Below are 18,394 nucleotides of genomic sequence, written 5' to 3' on the forward strand. Positions count from 1 at the left end.
TGGCCCCGAGTGGTCGCGGCCCGAAGCCTGCCAGAAAGTGCTCTATAAGCCAGGCGCACACACGACCAACCACTCCCTCTACTCAGCCCCCTGGGGTGCTCACCCTGGCGCCAGCAGACCAAGCCTGCCTTGCCCACAGACCCTAAACATAACCCTAGGTTGGTTATTCAGGCTTCTGTCCCCAGGGACCTTTACCCGAAGCCCTCCAGATTGGGGACCACTAAGCTTCATACCAGGAATCTGCCTGCCACCCAGTAGGAAACCATGCCATTGGGACTGCGCAGCACCCTCAGACCGGGAGAAATCTGCATGCCTCCCCAAGGCTACCCCAACTTCGGTGGCACCCCTGGCCACAAACCCCAGCCTGACATTCCGTCTGACCACCATCCTCAACTCAGCTCTCTGGGGATGCCACCTCGGCGCCGGCAGATTGGGCCTGCCATGCCCCTAGGCCCTAACCCTAACCTTAGGTCTTCAGGCTTCCATCCCCAGGGCTCTGGCCCCCAAGCCCTCCAGACTGAAGACCCTGGAGCCATACACCAGGACTTCACTTGCCACCCAGGAGGAAACTGTGCCATTCAGAGCTGTGCGAAGACTTCGGAGCGGGAGAAATCTGCATGCCCCCTCTGAGGCCACCCCCACCTTCAGCGCCCCACCAGGGAACACACATGGAGGCTGACGCTCAGCTAAAACCCCTCCCTCAAATCTTCCCCTGGAAAGCTCCCCGCAACTGGGGCCCTCAGGACAGCCCCGCAGGCCTGGCCCATGTTCCCAGATGCTTGCCATGCGCGCCTAGACAGAAAGCACTCTACACCACATGCACAAGCACAACCCAAATCGCCACCCAGTGCTGGCCAATTCTCACGAGGTTTTTGCCCAAATAGATACTGATTTGGGCAGAAAGCCCGTGAGTAATGGCTGGAGAAGCCTTGGCAAACACTCCGCCAGGGGTGAAGGCCTTTAGGGCAGCCGCCTGGGCTTGGCCCAGGGTCCTGAGTGGTTGCAGACCAAAGCCTGCCAGAAAGTGCTCTACAAGCCAGGCACATGCGAGGCCAACCCCTCCTTCTACTCAGCTCCCTGGAGTGCCCGCCCCGGCACTGGCGGTCCAGGCCTACCATGACCCAAACCCTAACCCAAAGCCCAAGTTGGGTCTTCAAGCTTCTGTCCCCAGGGGCCTGTCCCCCAAACCCTTCACACTGGGGATCTCTGAGCTATACACCACAAATCTGTCTGCCACCCAGGAGGAAACTGTGCCATTGGGAGCTGCAGAGTGCCCTTAGACCTGGAGGAACCTGAATGCCTCCCTGGGGTCACCCTCACATTCAGCGGCCCCCTGGCCAGAAATCCGCAGCCTGATGTGCATCCCAACCCCGTCCTCAATTCAACCCTTCAGGGATGCTGCCCCAGCACTACTGGATTGGGGCTGCCATGACCTTAGCCCCTAACCCTAACCCTAGGTTGGGTCTTCAAGCTTCCATCCCCAGGGCCCTGGCCCCCAAACCCTCCAGATTGGGGACCCCAGAGCCACAAACCAGGACTCCACCTGCCACAGAGGAGGAACCCATGCTGTTCGGAGTTGTACAACACCCTCTGAGAGAGAGACCTGCCTGCCTCCCCTGAAGCCACCCCCACCTTCAGTGGCCCACCAGGCCACAAACACGGAGGCTGATGCTCAGCTGAAACCTTGCCCTCAAATCTGCCCCCAGAAAGCTCCCCTCAGCTGGTGCCCTCAGGACAGCTGTGCAGGGCCGACCCTGTTCCTGGATGCTTGCCATGCGCATCAGGCCAGAAAGTGATCTAGACTGCGGGCACCAGTGCTGCCCAAATCCCAGCCCAAAGCCAGCCAATTCTCAGGAGATAATTGCCCAAATCGATACTGATTTGGGCAGAGAGTTCGAGAGAATAGGCCAGGGAACCCCTGAGGAATGTGCCGCCAGCAGCTTGGGCCTTCAGGGCAGCTGCCTGGGCCTGGCTCTACATCCTGAGTGGTCATGGCCCGAAAAGCCAGGTGCACGCATGGCCAACCCCTCCCTCTACTAGGCCCCTGGGTGCTGGCTCCATCACTGGCAAATCAAGCCTGCCATACCCCTAGGCCCTAACCCTAACCCTACGTTGTGTCTTCAGGTTCTGTTCCCAGGGGGCTGGCCCCCAAGCCCTCCAGATTGGGGACCCCAGAGCCATAATCCTGGACTCACCTGACACTCAGGAGTAAACTGTGCCCTTGGGAGCTGCACAGCACCCTCAGACTGGGAGAAACCTGCATGCCTCCCTGAGGTACACCCTTTCAGCAGTCCCCCCGGCCACACACCCGAAGCCTAACACACGGCTGGACCCCCCCATCCTCAACTCAACCCTCCCAGGTCACCACCCCAGCACTGGCGGATCAGGGCTGCCATGCCTCTAGGCCCTAACCCTAACCCTAGGTTGGGTCTTTAGGCTTCCATCCCCAGGGGCTTGTCCCCCAAGACCTCCAGAATGGGGACCCCGAAGCCACACACCAAAAAACCAATGGCCACCCAGGATGAAACTGTCCCATTGGGAGCTGTGCAGTGCCCTCAGACCGGGAGAAACCCACATGCCTCCTCGAGTCCATCCCGAACGTAGGCAGCCACCCTGGCCACAAACCCGCAGTCTGACGTGCCAATGGACCACTGTCCCCAATTCAGCCTTCTGGGGATGCCACCCCAGAGCCAGCAGATAGGGCCTGCCATGACTCTAGGCCCTAACCCTATCCCTTGGTTGGGTCTTCAGCTTTCCATCACCACAGGCCCTCCCCCAATCCCTCCATACTGGGGACCCCGGAGACGCACACCAGGACTCTGCCTGCCACCCAGGAGGTAAAAATGCTGTTTGGAGCTCCCAAAACCCACCGACCCAGAAAGACCTGCATGACCCCCCTGAGGCCACAGCCACCTTCGGCGCCCTACTGGGCCACAAACACGGAGGCTGACGCTCAGCCAGAACCCCTTAATCAGCTCTGCCCCCAGAAAGCTCCCCTCAGCTGGGTCCCTCAGGGCAGCCCTGTGGGCTGGCCCGTGTTCCCAGATGCTCAGCATGCTCACCTAGGCAGAAAGCTCTCTAGACCACAGTCACCAGCATGGTCAGAATCACCACCCAATACCGGCCAATTTTCACGAATTGGTATCGATTTGGGCAGAAATCTCATAAGAATTTGCCGGAGAACCCCCAGCGAATGCAGCACTGGTGTTTCGGGCCTTCAGAGCAGCCACCTGGGCAGGGCCTGGGGTCCTGAGTGGTTGCAGCCCGAAGCCTGCCAGAAAGCGCTCTACAAGCCGTGGCACCAGCGCACTGGGCCTGCCATGCTGCTAGGCCCTTACCCTAATCCTAGGTTGGGTTTTGAGGCTTCCATCCACTGGGGTCTGTCCCCCAAGCCCTCCAGATTGGGACCCCGGAGCCACACTCCAAGTCTCCGCCTGCCATTCAGGAGGAAACCATACTTTTCGGAGCTGCATAAAACCCTCACACTGGGAGAGACCTACATGCCCGCCCCCAAGGCCACCCCTACTTTCGGTGGCTCCCTAGCCCCAAACCCGCATGGTGACAATCCGCTGGAACCCTGTCCACAACTCAGCCACGGCGGATCCTGCCTATCGCCTGCTAATTGGGCCTGCCATGCCCCTAGGCCCTAACACTAATCCTAATTTAGGTTTTCAGGCTTCCAGCCCTAGAGGCCTGGCCCTCCAGCCCCCCAGATAAAGGACCACTTAACACCACCACAGGACTCTGTCCAAAATGCAGGATAAATCCTTGCCGGTTGGAGCTGCTCAGAAGCCTCAGAGCGACAAACCTGCATGTACCCCTAAAGCCACCCCCAGCATCAGGGGCCCCCTGCCACAAACCCAGATTCTTCCATGCCACTGGACACATGCCCTCAACTCAGCCCTGAGGGGAGCCCGCATCAGCACTGTGATATCGGGCCTATCATGGCCCTAGGCCCTAACCCTCACCGTAGTTTGGGTTTTCTGGCTTCTGTCCCAAGAGGCCTGGCCCCAAGACCCCCAGATTAAGGACCCCTCAATGACACCCTGGTACTCCACCTGCTACACGGGAGGAAATTGTGCCATTTGGAGCCTGGCAGAACCCTCAGAGAGGGAGAAACTTGCATGCCCCCTTAAAGTCACCCCCACCATCAGCAGCCAACTGGTCACAAACCCAGATTCTAATGCCTACCCTCAACTCAGCCTCCCAGCAATCATGCCTCAGAGCCAGCAGATCATGCCTGCCACACCCCTAGGCCCTAACCCTAATCCTACTTTGCATTTTCAGACTTCTGTCTCCAGGGGCCTGTCCCCCATACCCCTAGATTGGGAACCCCGGAGCCACACCCTAAGACTCTGCCTGCTACCCAAGAGGAAACCAGTCCATTTGGAGCTGGGTAGAACCCTCAAAACTGGAGAAACCTGCCTGCCCCCTGAGGACTCCCCCACATTCTGCAGCCCCTTGGCTACAAACCCAGATCCAGATGCACGACCTGAACTCCCATCCTCAATTCAGCCCCTTGGGGAACCCACCTCCACACCAGCACTTCGGGCCTGCCATGCCCCTTTCTCCATTCTCCTCAGGGACCCCTGTCAGCTCTAGGCAGACCTGGAACTCCCCCATCTACTGCAAAGCTCTGGGATCCCTCCTCCTTCTTCTCAATTTACACCGGCCCAAGGCTTTCATGAGAAAGGGGGAAGGCTACTTCCTGACTGCTTAACACCTCCTTTCCTCTTCTGCCATATTTCTCTCCACTTACCTTTGTACCTGGGCAAACTGGAAGGAACATATCAATGGAACACGGACATGCTCTGACTTCTGAATCTTTCCTGGCAGCTTTCTGAGGACTCCTTATGCAATCAGAAACTAGTATATCCTACCACACAGTGTGTTTGAAAATGATCATTGACAGAACAGGAGAGCAAAAATCACTCCATTTTTACCTCACTCTTCATGAAGTAGAACATGGTCTTCTTCTTTTCTTCCTTGACTTCAGTTCCAATTTGTTTCCATGCAGTGTTAATTCCTTTGCTTCAAGGATAGGATTCCGTGATTCCTTGCCTGTATAGGACACCCAGAGCTCATCACAACAAGTACCCTCCCTAATAGCCATCACCCATTTAACCCTTCCCCTCCACACCCCTGCCCTCTATCAATCCTCGGTTTATGCTCTAAGTTTGAGTCTGTTTCCTCATTGGCCTATTTTTCTCCCTTCAATATGTTCATCTGTTTTCTTCCTAAAATTCCATAGAAGTCAAATTATAGGCTATGGGTCTTTTCTTACTGATTTTGCTTAGCTAAATCCACTCTACTTCCATCCACATCCTTGCAAATGGTAAGATTTCATTCTTTTTGAGCTTGGTTCCTATTCCATTAAGAAGATGTGGGAGATTATAGATCTACGTTCGTATATATATATCACTCACCAGTGAATGGACATTGGGACTCCCTCCATCGTTTCACTATGGTTGATAATGCTGGTGTCAATATCATGGTGCTTGTACCCCACTGTGCATTTTTGTGCCCTTTAGGGAAATACCTAGGAGGGAAATTGCTGGATCCTCGGGTTGTTCAGTTCTTAGCTTTTGGAGGAACAACCAGACTCTTTTCTAGAGTGGCTGCAACAACCCGCATGCCCACCGACAATGCAGGAAGGATCCTCTTTAAGCAGAACATTCCCTGCCAGCAATTTCCTGAGGAGGAAACAGAAAACCTGGGGGATAACACGACTCACCCGGCATCCTGCAAGCAGCCCCAGAAATTCACCCTGGGGTTCCTGACCCATGCCTGTGAGGCCATCAGAATGCCTCTATCCAGGGGAACCCAAAGACTCTCCTTCTGACTTCACCACCCATGAGACTGCAGAGAAAGAATGGCATGTCCAACTCTCTAGATGGTCCACTGAGTGAAACTAGAAAGTCAAGCTTCCCTTTTCAATCGTCCAAGGCTCCTTGGAATCCTTTTGAATTTTCCCTTTGCCCTCATTGTAACCCTTTGGATAAAAAGATGAATTTATTAGGATACATCACCTTGAACAAAGGCCAACATCCAAGCCTCTATCTGATCACAAACAGCCACCTAACTCTAGATGCTGACCATTCCACCACAGCCTAGGGCCAATGGAATAAACACTTAGATGAAGGAACGCATTCTACCTTCCAAACACTGAGTCCATCTCATCTTCCTTTTGGAATCCAAGGGATTGCCTGGGAAAGAGATGCTCCAAATACCTTCAGAAGCCAGAAATGAACAGAGAAAATGGGATCCCCTGCCAGGTGCTCCCTGCAGGGAAACTCAGGAACTCGGGCCCCCACTCTAGATGGCTGACAGCTGCTTCAGTGTGACTCTGTGGCTCCGCTGGAGACAAGAGAAAAGCCCAGGAGGTTTGGGGTGAAAGAGAAGTTTTACCTCCAGTCCTGGCATGGATGGGACATTGTGCCCAATGGGCCTGCTGTTTTCTCTGAACGTGGACGTCCTGGGACAGGCTGCATGACTGAGTCAGACGCTGATTTCCAAACTTCAGGTCTCATGGAGCCTGAATGAAGAAGGCTCCAGAATGAAGCAGGCCCCTCCCACCTAAAGCCTGCACACCTGCTCCGATTCCTGGGAGAAGGAGAGACACATGCTTGTTTCTTAAGTGCTAATAACTTCTTCTAAAGCCGACCAATGCTCTTGTCGTTTTTGGACATGTGAATATACTCTTCCATACAAACAATGAACTCATCGTTCCAAATGCAACATGAGTTGGGTTTGGTTCCCCCCGGGCTCCGGACCCCCACCGGGAGGACCCTCCTGCACCATCCTGACAGCACATTACCACCAAACCTGGGGACATGGGGCACAATGCTGAGTGGGGCGACAGCTCCAGGGCTTGTTACCACCACTCTTGAGCCTGGGGAAACAGACTATACAGCTCACCACTCCCTCCTATAGAAACAAGCTGCGGTGCCTCACCACTGCCCTCAGAGCCAACAGGCTGTGCTGACTCCTCTTCAGGCTTGTTTCCCACTGCAGCTCACCACTGCCTCTAGTGGTGGCAAGCAGCATTACATGCCTTAAAGTGACACTCCCATCACAGCTCACCACTCCCTCCAGTGGAGTGAACCTGCACTGCCCGGCCTTGAGCATCCACCAGTACAGCTCACAAGTGCTTCCATTGGCCTCAAGCCGCACTGGCACTGTCCCTCCTGACTGCGGACCCCTGAGCCATACCACAGGACTGTGCCTACCACACAGAAGGAAACTGTGACATTTGGAGTAGAGCAAAACCCTCTGAGGCGGAGAAACCTCCATGCCCCGCTGAGGCCACCCCCACGGTTGTTGGCCCTCCAGGAAACAAAGCCACAGCCTGATAGTCAGCCTGCCCCCCACTCTCAATTCAGTCCCTTGGGGACACCACGTCAGCATAAGCAGATTAGGCCTGCCATGCCCCTAGCCCCTAACCCTAGTTCGGGTTTTCAGGCTTCCATCCCCAGAGGCCTGGCCCCCAAGCCCTCCAGAATGGGAACCCCTGTGCCACACCCTGGGACTCCGCCTGCCACCCAAGAGGAAACTGAGCTATTCAGAGCTGAGCAGAACCATCAGAGCGGGAGAAACCTGCATTGCCCGCCCGAAGCCATGCCACCTTCAGCGCCCCACCAGGCCACCAATACGGAGCTTGATGCTCAGACTGAGCCCCTCCCTCTACTCTGCCTCAGGAAAGCTCCCATCAGCTGGGACCTTCTCAGGAGCCGCGTGTCCCTGGCCCAAGTTCCTGGATCGTTGTAACATGCACCTAGCAGAGAAAGAGCATGGCCCAAACTGCTGCACCACACCGGCCAATTCTCACGAGGTTTCTGCCCAAATCGATATTGATTTGGGCAGAAATCTCGTGAGAATTGGCCGGAAATCCCTGTCGAACACACTTCCTGCTGCACAGGCCTTCAGGGAGCCGGCTGCTCCTGGCCCGAGGCCCCGAATGGTCAAGACCCAAACCCTGTGAGAAATTGATCTAAAAGCCAAGTGCATGCCTGGCCAAACCCTCCCTCTAATCAGCCCCCTGGTGTGCCAGTCTCAGCCCTGGCAGATCAGGCCTACCTTGCCCCTAGGCTCTAAACTGAACCCTAGGTTTGGTTTCTAGGCTTTTGTCCCCAGAGACCTGGCCCCCAAGCTCCACCAATTGGGGACTCCTGAGCCACACACCAAGACTCCACCTGCCAACCAGGAGGACACTGCCATTTTCACCTTCACAGAATCTTCAAAGCTGGAGATACCTACATGCCCCTCTGTGGCCACCCCCAACAATGGCAGCCCCCTGGCCATAAACCCAGAGGCTTACACACTCCCTGACCACCGCCCTCAATTCACCTTCCCGGGGAGCCCACTTCAGCGCCAGGAGATTGGGCCTGCCATGCCCCTAGGCCTTAAACCTACCCTATCCTGGGTTTTTAGGCTTCCATCCCCAGAGGCCTATGCTCCAAGCACTTTAGACTGGGGACCTCGAGACACACCCCAGGATTCTGCCTGCCACTCAGGAGGAAACCGTGCCATTTGGAGCTGTACAAAACCCCCAGAGTGGGAGAAAAATGCATGCCCCCCTGAGGCCACCCCAACATTCCACACCCCCCCCCAGGGCACAAACCCAGAGCCTGACCATCAGCTTGACCTGCACCCTTAACTCTGCCCTTGGGGAGCTCACATCAGCAGGGGACCTCATGGGAACCACGTTGACCCAGCCTGTGGTCCTAGACAGTCACTCACGATCTTAGCAAGAAAGCAATCCAAACACCAGGCACCCACACATGACCTAAATCGCTATACAAAGCTGGCCAATTCTCATGGCCTTTCTACCCAAACTGATATCGAAAGCTCATGAGAATTGGCTAGAAACCCTCAGCAAAATTGCTTCCATCAACGGGGGCCACCAGAGAACCCAACTGGACCCACACCGCAGCCCAAACCTTGCAAGAAAGTGTTCTAAAGCCAGGCACATGTGCGGCTCAAATCACCGTAGAACACCAGCAACCCCTGCCCTCTACTCAGCCCCTTGGGAGCCCGCCTCAGCACTAGGAAATCAGGCCTGCCATGCTCCTAGGCCCTAACCCTAACCCTAGGTTAGATTTTCAGTCTTCCGTTTTCAGAGGCCTGGCCCCCAAGCCCTCCAGATTGGGACCCCTGAACCACACCCCAGGACTCCACCTGTCACCGAGGAGGAAACCTTGCCATTTAGAGCTGCACAGAACTCTCAGAGTAGGAGAAACTTGCATACCCCCTGAGGCCATTCCCACCCTTGGTGACACCATGGTCACAGACCTGAAGCCTGATGCACTGCCTTACACCCACCCTCAGCCCCCCGGGGAGCCTGCCTCAGTGCTGGCAGATCTGCCCTGCCATGCTCCTAGGCCCTAACCTTAACCCTAGGTTGGGTTATCAGGCTTCCATTTCCAGAGGCTTGGCCCCCAAGCCCTCCAGTTTGGGTATCCCTCAGAAACACCCCAGCACTCTGCCTGCCCCCCAGAAGGAAACCATGCCATTTGGAGCTGTGCAAAATCCTCAGATAGGGAAAAACCTCCATGCCCGCTTGAGGCCACTACCCTGTTCAGCGGGTCCCCTGGACCCAAACCCACAGCCTAACACAGTCTGACCCCTGCCCTGAAGTCAGCCCCTTGGGAAGCTCACCTCAGCACTGGCAGGTCAGGCCTGCCAAGCCCCTAGGCCCTAACCGCAACCCTGTGTTGGGTTTCAGGTTTTGTTCCCCAGAGGCCTGGCCCACAATCCCCCAGACTGAGGAGCCTGAGCTACACCACAGGACTCTTCCTGCTGCCCAGAAGGAAACCATGCCATCTGGAGCTGCACAAGACCCTCAGAGTGGGAGAAACCTTCATACTGCCCTGAGGCCACCCCCACTTTGGGTGGCCTCCAGACAGAAACCCTCAGGTCGACCCACAGTCTAACCCCTACCCTCGACTCAGACTTCCGGGGAGCTCTCAGTGCCAGCAGATTTGGCCTGCCATGCCCCTAGGCCCTAACACTTACCTTAGGTTGAGCTCGCAGGCTTCTGTCCCCAAAGGCTCTACTCCCAAGCACTCCAGATTGGGGACCCCTGAGCCACAGCCCAGGACTCCACCTGCCACCCAGAAGGATACTGTGCCATTTGGAGCTGTGCAAATCCTGCAGAGTGTGAAAAACCTCCATGCTGCCCTGAATCCAACCACACATTCGGCGGCCATGCTGGCCACAAACCCACAGCCTGACACTCAACCTGACCCCCGCCCCTGCTTTCAACTCAGCCCCCTGGGGAGCTCGCCTCAGCGCTGGCAGATCAGGGGTGCTATTCCCCTAGGACCTAACCCTAACCCTAGGTTGGATTTTCAGGCTTCTATCCCCAGACTCCTGGCCCTGAATCCCTCCAGTTTGGGGATCCCTAAGCCACACCACAGGACTCCTCTGGCGCCCCAGAAGGAAACTATGCCATTTGGAGCTGCAGAAAACCCTCAGAGCAGGAGAAACCTGCAAACCCCCCTGAGGCCGCCCCAATATTCGTGGACCCTTGGACACAAAACTGCAACCTGATACTCATTCTGACCCTGCCCTCAACTCAGCCCCCTGGTAAGCTTGCCTCAGCTCTGGCAGATTGGGCCTGCCATACCCATAGGCCCTATCCATAACCCTAGGTTGGGTTTTCAGACTTCTGTCCCCAGAGGCCTGGCACTCAAGCACTCCAGATTGGGGATCCCTGAGCCACAACACACTACATCACCTGCCCCCCAGAAGGAAACCATGTCATTTGGAGCTGTGCAAAGCCCTGAGAGTAAAAGAAACCTGCATGCCCCCTGAGGCTACCCCAACCTTCTGTGCCCACCCACCCTGGCCACAATCCTGGAGCTGACCCTCAGCCTGACCCATGCCCTCAACTCAGTGTCCACAGGAGCTCACCTCAGTGGCAGCAGTCTGGGTCCCAATGTCCCTAAGTCCTACCCCCTAACCCTACTTTTGTTTTCCTGGCTTCTGTGCACAAGGCCTGGCACCCAAGCCCTCTTCTTCTGAAACCTTTCCAAAAAATAGAACTGGAAGGAAAACTTCTAAACCCTTTGGATTAGGCCAGAACCTTGACTCCAAAACCAGACAAAGGCCCCACCCAAAGAGAGAATTACTGGCTACTATCCCTGATGAATATGGATGTAAAAATTCTCACCTACATACTAGCCAGTAGGATCCAACAGCCCATTAAAAGGATGATTCTTGGGGCACCTGGGTGGCTCAGTGGGTTAAGCCTCTGCCTTCGGCTCAGGTCATGATCCCAGGGTCCTGGGATTGAGCCCCGTATCGGGCTCTCTGCTTGGCGGGGAGCCTGCTTCCTCCTCTCTCTCTGCTTGCCTCTCTGCCTACTTGTGATTTCTCTCCGTCAAATAAATACATAAAATCTTTAAAAAAAAAAAAAAAAGGATGATTCTCCACGACCAAAGCGAATTTATTCCAGGCTGCAAGGGTGGTTCAACAACCGCAAATCAATCCATGGAATCCACTACCTTAGTAGAAGAAAGAACAAGAACCACAGGATCCTCTCAATAGATGCAGGAAAAGCATTTGACAAATTAAAGCATCCTTTCTTGATAAAAATTCTTCACTGTGGAGGGATAGAGGGTACATACCTCCACATCATAAAGGCCATCTATGGGAAACCCACAGCAAATATCATTCTCATTGGGAAAACCTGAGAGTTTTTCCCTTTAGGTCAGAAACATGTCAGGGAAGGCCATTCTCATCATTATTGTTCAACATAGTACAGAATTCCTAGCTTCAGCCATCACACAACACAAAGAAATAAAAGGTGTCTGAGTCAGCAAAGAAGAAGTCAAACTCTCACCCTTTGAAGACAATAAGATACTTTCTGTGGGAAACCCAAAAGACCACCACAAAATTCCTAGAACTCATCCAGGAATTCCGTAAAGTGGAAGGATATAAAATCAATGCGCAGAAATCCATTGCATTTGTCTACAGCAGCAATGTGACAGAAGAAAGAGAAATTAAGGGGTCCATCCCATGTATAATTGCACCCAAAACCATAAGATACTTAGGAATCCATCTAACCAAAGAGGCAAAGGATCTGTACTCAGACAACTATAGAATAATCATGAGCAAAATGGAGGAAGACACAAAGAAATGGCAAAATATTCCTTGCTCATGGATTGGAAGAAAAAATATTGTGAAAATGTCTATGTTACCTAGAACAATCCACAAATTCAATGCAATACCTAACAAAATACCATCCACATTTTCCACAAAACTGGAATAAATAATCCCTAAATTTGTATGGAAGCAGAAAACACCCCAAATATTCAAAGGGATGTTGAAAAAGAAAAACAAATTTGGTGGCAATGCAATTGCAGACTTCAAGCTCTATTTCAAAGCTGTAATCATCAAGACAGTATGGTACCGGCACAAAAGCAGACCCATAAATCAATGGAACAGAATAGGAAAATCAGAAATGGACCCTCAACTCCAGGGTCAATTAATCTTCCTCAAAGCAGGAAAGAATATCCAATGGGAAAAAAATGTCTCTTCAACAAATGGTGCTGGGAACACGGGTTAGCCACATGCAGAAGAATGACACTGGACCATTTTCTTATACCACACACAAAAAATAGACTCCATATGGATAAAAGACCTCAATGTGAGAGGGAATTCATCCAAAACCTTGAGGAGAACAGAGGAACAACTTCTTTGACCTCAGCCACAGCAACTTCTTGCTAGATAGGTCTCCAAAGGTGAGGGAAACAAAGAGAAAAATGAACTGTTGGGATTTCATCAAGATAGAAAGCTTTTGCATAGAAAGGAAACAGTCAACAAAACCAAAAGACAACAGACAGAACGAGAGAAGATAATTTCAAACAACATATCAGACAAAGGGCTAGTATCCAAAATCTAGAAAGAACTTACCAAACTCAACACCCACAGAACAAATAATCCAATCAAGAGATAGGCCAAAGACATGAGCAGATATTTCTCCAAAGAAGACATCCAAATGGCCAAGAGGCACATAAAGTGCTCAACATCTCTTGACATTAGGAAAATACAAATCAAATCCATAATGAGATACCACCTTACACCAGTCAGAATGGCGAAAATGGGGATGCCTGGGTGGCTCAGTTGGTTAAGCAGCTGCCTTTGGCTCAGGTCATGATCCCAGCGTCCTGGGATCAAGTCCCACATTGGGCTCCTTGCTCGGCGGGGAGCCTGCTTCTCCCTCTGCCTCTGCTGCCACTCGGCCTGCCTGTGCTTGCTCTCTCTCTCTCTCTCTGGCAAATAAATAAATAAAATCTTAAAAAAAAAAAAAAGAATGGCGAAAATGAACAAGTCAGGAAACAACAGGTGTTGGCAAGGATGTGGAGAAAGAGGAACCTTTTATACTGTAGTTGGGAATGGAAGCTGGTGAAGCCACCCTGGAAAACAGTGTGGAGGTTTCTCAAGAAGTTGAAAATAGAGCTACCCTATGATCTTACAATTGCACTACTGGGTATTAACCCCAAAGCCGCAAATGTAGTGATCTGAAGGGTGACGTGCATCCCATCTATAGCAGCAAAGCCAACAAGTATGATACTTTCCAAAGATGGCATACAGGTGGCCAACAGACAAGAGAAACATCACTAATTGTCGTCAGGGAAACAGAAGTCAAAACCACAATCAGCTATCACCTCAAAACTGTGCGAACGGCAATCGTCCCAGAGACAGACACCAGGTGTGGTCAAGGGTGTGTACACAAGGGAACCCTGTGCACTGGTGGTGGGAATGGAAATGGTGAAGCCACTGTGACAAATGCTATGGAGGTTCCAGGAAAAAATTAATACAACTACCACATGACCCGGTAATTGCTCTACTGGGTATTTCTTTGGAGAACACAAAAACACTCCCACCAAAAGAGAGATGCACTCCCATGTTCATGGCAGCATTATTCACAATAACCAGACATGGAAACATCAACCTTGGGAGACTTATGCTAAGTAATTCAGACACAGAAAGACAAATACCAGAGGCTCTCATGGACATTCCACATGGGAAAAAAAAATACTGAATGCATAGATAATGAGAATGGATTGGTGGTTGCCAGATTCGGGGATGGTGGGGGAAAATGGGTGAAGGTAGTCAAAGGCGCCATGTTTGAGTGATAAAATCCGCAAGTCATGGAATGTTCTGTGCAGCATGGAGATGAAAGCTAACCCTGCAGGATGGGGTACAGGCTCCCCTGGTACTTGAATGTACAGTGTTCCTAGGAAACCTTTCACAGCAGAAATGGCATAAACCAAAAAAGGAATTACCATTCATTTCTACAGAAAAATGAGTGAGAATGCTCAGACACCAAAAGTTCCTTCTCTTTGCTTATTCTTAGGCCTCAGGACATAACATCCCAATGGATGCCTTAGATAAATGGAGATAAAGCACTGCAGATGATCACAGACACAATTCAAAGTGCTGGTGGCTGGATGTGGAGAGCACTGCCCAGGAAGGAGCTGGTTGGGGTGCACGCTGCCTTTATAGTGGTTCCCCACAAAACAGATGCTGAACGCAATGCCCACTTCTTGACTTTTTTTTCATAAGAGGGAAATCCTCCTCAGGTTTCCTCCTGCTACTAGAGCTGGGTAATAACATAGATCTTTCCAAAAAGCCAAGTGCCTTACCATGAACTTTGAGAAAAGTGGGGAAGACTTGTACTTGAAAGTTGCTGGGGGCAGGGGTAGAAGTTCAGAGTTCTCCCAGACAAAAACATCAGCAGGTCCACTGTGAAAGGCACCTTCCTCAGCAGGTGGGACACAGACTACCTCCTACCCTAGAAACCTCTTCCTTTGCCTCACTCAGGACAACCAACAAGAGGTCAGAGTTATCTCAATTCCTCCTTCCTCCCATTTCCAATATAGAGCGCATCGGCAAATCCTGTGAGCTCCATCTTTAATAGGTACCCAGAATAGCACTAACACCTCCTTTCAAGGCTGCCTGTCTGGTCCACACTGGAGCCCATCTCTTGCCTGAATTCCTGGAAAAGCTTCATCATTGACCTCCCTTGCCCATCCACAACCCTGTCGTTGTTCTCAACACTATAGCCGGAATGGCCCAGGGAAACAGGGTCCCGTGGAGTCATTGCCCTGCAATGGCTTTCTGTCAACCTACTGTCATCTCCCTGAGGTCATGTCCTAAGCTGTCTCCTGTGGCCACAGGGCCTTCTTGCTGCTCCTGGACATACCTGGTATACTCCTGCTCCAGGGCCTTTGCATATGCTTTCCCTTCCATTTAGAAGGCTCTTGATGTGATATCACTCCCTTCTTTTGAACTTGACTCAAGCATCACCTTCCTAGTGAAGACCCACATGGCCCCACATATGTGAAGAGCAAGCACCACCACCACCTCCCCTTCAGCACCCCAGCCCTTTCTCCTGCTTTCTATTTCCAGAGCAATTATCACAGTCACCAGGCAATCTCGGCAAGGGAAAAACGGAGGCCTACTCAGATGGTTTCACCACTGACTCCCTCCAATTTCCTAGTCCAAAGCCCTGAGGGAAAAGGTGGCCAGAGTTCTGGCACAGCCAGGATGCTCAGGACAATGGTCCCTCTATGGCACTCTGAAGACCATCAGGAAAATGAACCATAAGAGGAATCCAGTTACACATGAAAGTTGAAACCAAGACACCATCCTCGATTCCAGGTGAGCACACACATTTCTTCCCCTTGCCTGATGTGCTCATCTGAGAAAGCTGAGTAGAGAAGCATCCCAGGGTCCAAATCTCCCTCTGGCCAAGGTCCTAGGATACGGACATCTCTCCTCCCTGCACCAGCCACCTGTGACTGACGTTCGGCATCCTCCTGTGCTGGGGCAGAATGGTGCACCTGTCCCTCTTTCCTTGGACGTCATCACAAACCAGGCTTTGCTGCACAGTTTTCAGGAAGGAAACTGCTGCAGTAGCAGCAGCAGCAGCAGCAGCAGCAGCAGGCTGCCCAGGTTCAGTCTCAGTCTCACACATCAGGCCCCATAGGGAACTAGAGCTTCAAGGAAACTAGTGTGCTGTGCAGTCTTGGAACCTAATGGCAGGAGCTGAGATTTCAGTTCCAAATGAAAACTGGCCTCTTCCACATAGCACAAGAAAGTGGAGGATTTCTCAGGGGTGTGGCTCTGGAAGAACTGCTTCTGCTTGCTGAATTCTCAGACACCAGGCAGAGGACACCTGCGGTGTGACATCCGAGGAAGCAAGGGGCACACTGGGCAAGAATCCATAATGGTGCCAGTGGGCTGCTTCCCACCAAGCCCCCTGTTGAGACGAGGGCTAGAGAACCAAACAGGAAGCAAGTTTCATATCACATTTGTAGCAGGCATGCTGGCTAGGGAACAGAGCCCTGTCCCTGGAGCAAGCTGGCCTGTGCATCAAAAGCAAAGGCCCATCGCCACTGCCTCACAATCTCCCAGCTATCTAATCTGACTAACCTGCCAGGCTCACACCTGCTGACACGATGACTCCTAAGACCCAGAGGCTGCTTTCCACCCCAGTTCAATGCTATTCACAGAGATGCAATCTCCAGTCTCAGAAGCATGTTCATCATTAGCTCTGGAATTCCCTGGGTTTGTCTACACTGGACCACCAAGATGTCCCTTCCAAATCATTCCTCCAGTGCCCTTGGGTTTCAAGCCACCTTCAAGCTGCCCTTCAAAAGGCAGGGATGGGTCTGTTTAGGCAGACCAGCTGAGCGACTCTGTGTGCAGGAAACTCAGCATTCTCCCTGAACACCGACACTTCCAATTCCAAGCTTCAAACCCTCACACACTGGGCACAGAGCACCACGTCAGCAGGAGCACTGCTCTTTCAAATCTCTAGTCTCCCATTCCTTAAAATCAGAAACCAAGCTCCAGTCACCACTCTATTTTCCCTCAGAAAAATAAGGAAAATGATAGAATAACACACTACGTGTAGAGGGAGGAGAAAGATGGCAGAGGAGGGAAAACCTAAATAGTATCATTTCCCAGGAGTTCATCTGGATAGTTATCAAACCATTCTGTACACCTACAAACACAACAGGAGATAGAAGAGAAGAAGAGAAGCAATTCTAGGAACAGAAAATTGACAACTTTCCAGAAGGTAGGGCGTACAGAGAAGTGAATCCACGGCAACCTATGGGTAGACTGACCATGGGGGAAGGGGCCAGCTCCTGGCAAGTAAGAGAGAAACAGAGCACAAAATTGGAACTTTTAGAAGTCTGCTCCACTGAGGGACATCACTCCAGGGGCTAAGTGGTAGGTGGAGCCCTTGCAGGGACAGTGTGGTCTCAGGACCCATGAGGTCACCAAAGGACCAGAGGTTTCTGAGGGTGACAGAGCTCCCATATGTTATAGTGGGGAACCCAGCTGCAGAGGTGGTGCCGAGGAGTCAGTTCTCAGCTCAGGGTTACCTTACCTTAAACTGTGATCTGTGGCACAGTTGGGCCACTGCTCTTTGAGCAGAGACTCCACAAGTGGCAGATCCATGGAGAACCCCTCCTTCCTCTTCCAGGAGGAGTGGCACAGAGGCACATGGCAGGAATCTGCTGGGTTTGGAGACTCCAAATGGGGCTATGCACAGAGATAGAAACACTCTGTCACAAGTTGGGTGAACATGGAGTGTGGCCAGAGACCAGGGAGATGGGAGGGATTGACTGCTTTTCTCTGAGGGTGCACTGAGGAGTGGGGCACTGAGCTCTCAGCTTCTACAGGGCCAGAGATTGGGAGGACGCCATTTTCATTCCCGCCCTCCAAAGATGTATGGAAAGCATTCAGGCAACAAAAGCTCCCGAGACCAAAACTGCACAGATTACTTAGCCTAGCCTCTGGAAAGGCAGTGTAATTCTGCCTTGGGCAAAGACATTTGAGAATCATGGCAACAGGCCCCTCCCCCAGAAGATCAGCAAGAACATCCAGCCAAGACCAAGTTTACCAATCAATGAGAATTGCAAAACTCCAGAGCGAGGGGAATGCAACACATACAATTCATGGTTTTTGCCCCGTGATTCTTTAGTCTTTCAATATTAATTTTTTTTAATTTTATTTTTTTCTTATTCTATTTCTTTTAATTTTTCCTGTTTCCTATTTTAACCTTTTTTAAATTTTAAAAAAGGTTAAATTTTAAAAGTTTAATTAATAATCTATTAATAATTAATAAAATTAATAATTATTAATAATTAATAAATTAATAAATTAATTAATAGTTAAAATTTTTAATTTTTAAACTTTTATCTTATTAATAACTTTCTAAAAAATCTTTTAAAATTTTCATTGTTATAGTCATATTATATCCCTTCATTATATTTAACCTTAGTTTTTGTATACATATAGGTTTTTTTTCTTTAAAATGTTGAGATACAATTTCTTCTAATAGATCAAAACATACCCTAAATCAAGTGCA

Source organism: Enhydra lutris, unplaced genomic scaffold (assembly GCF_002288905.1).
Source record: "Enhydra lutris kenyoni isolate GAN:26980312 unplaced genomic scaffold, ASM228890v2 scaffoldscaffold23, whole genome shotgun sequence".
Lineage (NCBI taxonomy): Eukaryota > Metazoa > Chordata > Mammalia > Carnivora > Mustelidae > Enhydra > Enhydra lutris.